Here is a 3,143-nt window from a genome sequence, read left to right on the forward strand (position 1 = left end):
TCTCACTGCCTCCAAATGCTCGGCTTTATGGGGGAAAGTTGTAATGTCACAATGACATGGCATGTGACATTAATTCACTAGACGACACAAAACCAGATCCAAGTAAGCCCAAAAGTGCATATTTTTTCCATGAAACACTGGACCAGCATAAGCTTTTCGTTTGGACGTGCAAATTGTTTTTTACGCGGCATATTTTTATTTTCTCTTTATTCTCCTCCAGTGTTCTCTGAACACTGCTTTTAAATTCCGAAGAATCTAAATTGAATGGTTGTGGCACTTTAATAATGCCCTTCTAATCCCTTGCAATTGTCTTCATTTCAATAAACTAAGTGAAATGTGTGATACATTGCTAAAATAGTTTCACATTTAACAACATGTTGCCAAGCCTTAGAAGCATTTTTACTTTATATTAAACTGAGATATACCTGCACACTTTTGGGTTTCATCATACTTGGCATACTTCTAGTGTTTAACCAGAAATGCAATCATGTTTCTCCTCTCCTTCAACCACTTCACTGGCTTCCAATCGCTGCTAAGATCAAATGAAAAATGCTGGTACTCTCCTACAAGGCCGTACATCAAATTGCCTCTCCATGCCTACAATGACTGGTCAGATTCCAAACGCTGGTTCTTAAGCTAGTTCACAAGGAAAACACATTGTCTGCCTCCCATCAATCACACCATCAGTCTAGGCCGCTCCCAGGTAAACAATTAAACATACATCTTCAACAAACACAATACATACATTGTAACAGTTGGACAGCTGTTCCTACTTCTCCATGTAGATACTTTGACCCGAGCTGATGTCCAACTTCTTCAAATGAACCTCTTCAGGGCTCCATCCAAGGGCATTTCACTAGATGAAACAGTGAATGATCAATAGACTTGCAATGGTTCTTTATTCATGATCGCCACATGTTAGTATCGGACAAAAGACTTTGACAGACCTCACTCTGTTACATTCATGACCAGTCAAAGAGATTGTACCACAATTACGTTTGTACTTCTACTGTTCACACTGCCGCCAAATGCTCAGCTTTATAGGGGGAGTTGTGATGTCACAAATACACGTCATGGTGATGCATCTAGCCGCCCAGTTGCCACAGAGGGGCGGGGCTAGGTTGGGAATTACCCTAATTGGACTGGATTTTTCTGCCCCATTCTCTTTTCTCATCGCCAAAAGTCAATATTAGATCAACAACAGGGACGGTAATACAACAAAATAATTCAAATACTTAGACTACATAAGATTAATACACAATTCAATGCACACAGAGCAAGCATTTCATGATGACCCACAGTGATCCTTCCATCCACATCCAAGCTAAATTCAATTTTCTTGAACTGGTCTTTTGCTTTGATTTGTTGTCTTTCGGTCAACATTGTAGTGGTGCAAGATATTCCTATATAGGAAGATGTGTGTGCTGTGAGCATATTATTAATATTATTATTTATTTATTTATTTATTAAATTTTATTTATTTATTTATTTTTAACCTGTGCTGTCAGCATGCTGGGCATACAACACAGAGTATTTGTATGCCATTGCATTCAGGACAGAGTTAGTCTGCAAGTGGAGTTCTCAACTTGCAATGCAACTCTTTATTAATTCTTAAATCATCAAGAACTGCTGCAATAACTCTGTCCTGTGAGCACAGTTTTTGGTTATAGAGAACCACCACCAACCCCCCTCTTTTGAGAACTATTTATCATCTTTAGGTCTATAAACAACTGATCACTACTCCAAGAGGGGGAGATTCACCACAGGTGAGACAATTAAACATAGAACCAAACAACATTTACATGAAAACATAAACATTGGACGACAACATTGTAGCATGGCCGCTACTCCCCCGGCTCCCCCAAGGCCACAGGACACAGGGTTTCTCGGGCTGAAGCGCCGGGTTTATTGCGCACACTGTTTCGACAGTTCAAGTCCCATCCACACAATAACAAAGGTGCTGTTATAGCCTGGCTCCCATGGGTCGTCCCGCCGCAAGCTCCCGTGCGGTCCCTCGGCCATCCTCTCACTGCAAGAGAAACCAGACATAAGAAGCTTCCCAGCTGTCGTGATTGGCCAGTCATTCAATTGGGCACAGCTGGCACCGAGGCGGACAGCGCCAGCCTACCACACTTGAGTGTCTGCAACATACCCCCACCGCCCAACTTAGGCCGATGGGGCTACACCAGTCACTGGTAGACTCCTCTATTACCCCCATTTCCAGCATGGCCATCAATTCTGCCTGCACAGTTTTGCGTTTGTGCTCGGGCAGCCGGTACGGCCGGGTGTGTATTTTCAACCCTGGTGTTGTCTCTACATGGTGGTGTATGAGAGACGTGCAGCCTGGCAGGTGAGAGAATACATCAGCAAACCATTGCTGTAAAGCGGCCACATCTGCCGCCTGGCCCAGCGAGAGATGGTCATGTGAAAGGGCTGGGGTCTCATGGGTAGCTTTTGGAACCTCCGGGCCCAACTCGTCTCTCCCGATCACCGTGGTGGCCAGCGAGACGGACACCCCCTCCCTCCACGCCTTTAAGAAGTTGAGGTGATACACCTAAGTCGCTCCTCGCCTGTCAATACGTTCAGCCTCATAATCCACCTCCCCTACTCGCCGTGTGACCACAAAGCGCCCTTGCCACCTGGCGAGTAATTTAGTTCTTGATGTTGGGAATAAGACTAGCACCCTGTCCCCCGGGGGGAAAATTGCCTCAGCCGTGTCCCTCTGTCATACAGTGCAGCTACCGTTCCTGGGCCTGGAGCAAATTCTCACGTGACAGGTGTGTGGAGTTTTGCCCACAGGTCCAGAACATACTGAACTTCATTCTTGCTGATACTAGGCCCTTTCTCCCAGTTTTCCTTCCAAAAAGGAGCTCAAAGGGAGAGAATCTCGTGGAGGCCTGGGGAACCTCCCACACGGCAAACAACACAGGGTCCAACCATTTGTTCCAATTACGGCTACCCTCGTATACACCAGGCCGTCGGTCTGGGGATGGTACACGCTGGTCAACATTAAGCGGATGCCCAATAACTCATATAGTTCCCGAAGTGTGCGTGACATAAAGGATGTGCCTTGGTCGGTAAGGATTTCTTTTGGAACCCCGACCCGGGAGATGACCTGGAACAGCGCTTGAGCAACACTTTTT

The sequence above is a fragment of the Zeus faber genome (genome assembly GCF_960531495.2).
Source record: "Zeus faber genome assembly, chromosome: 14".
NCBI lineage: Eukaryota > Metazoa > Chordata > Actinopteri > Zeiformes > Zeidae > Zeus > Zeus faber.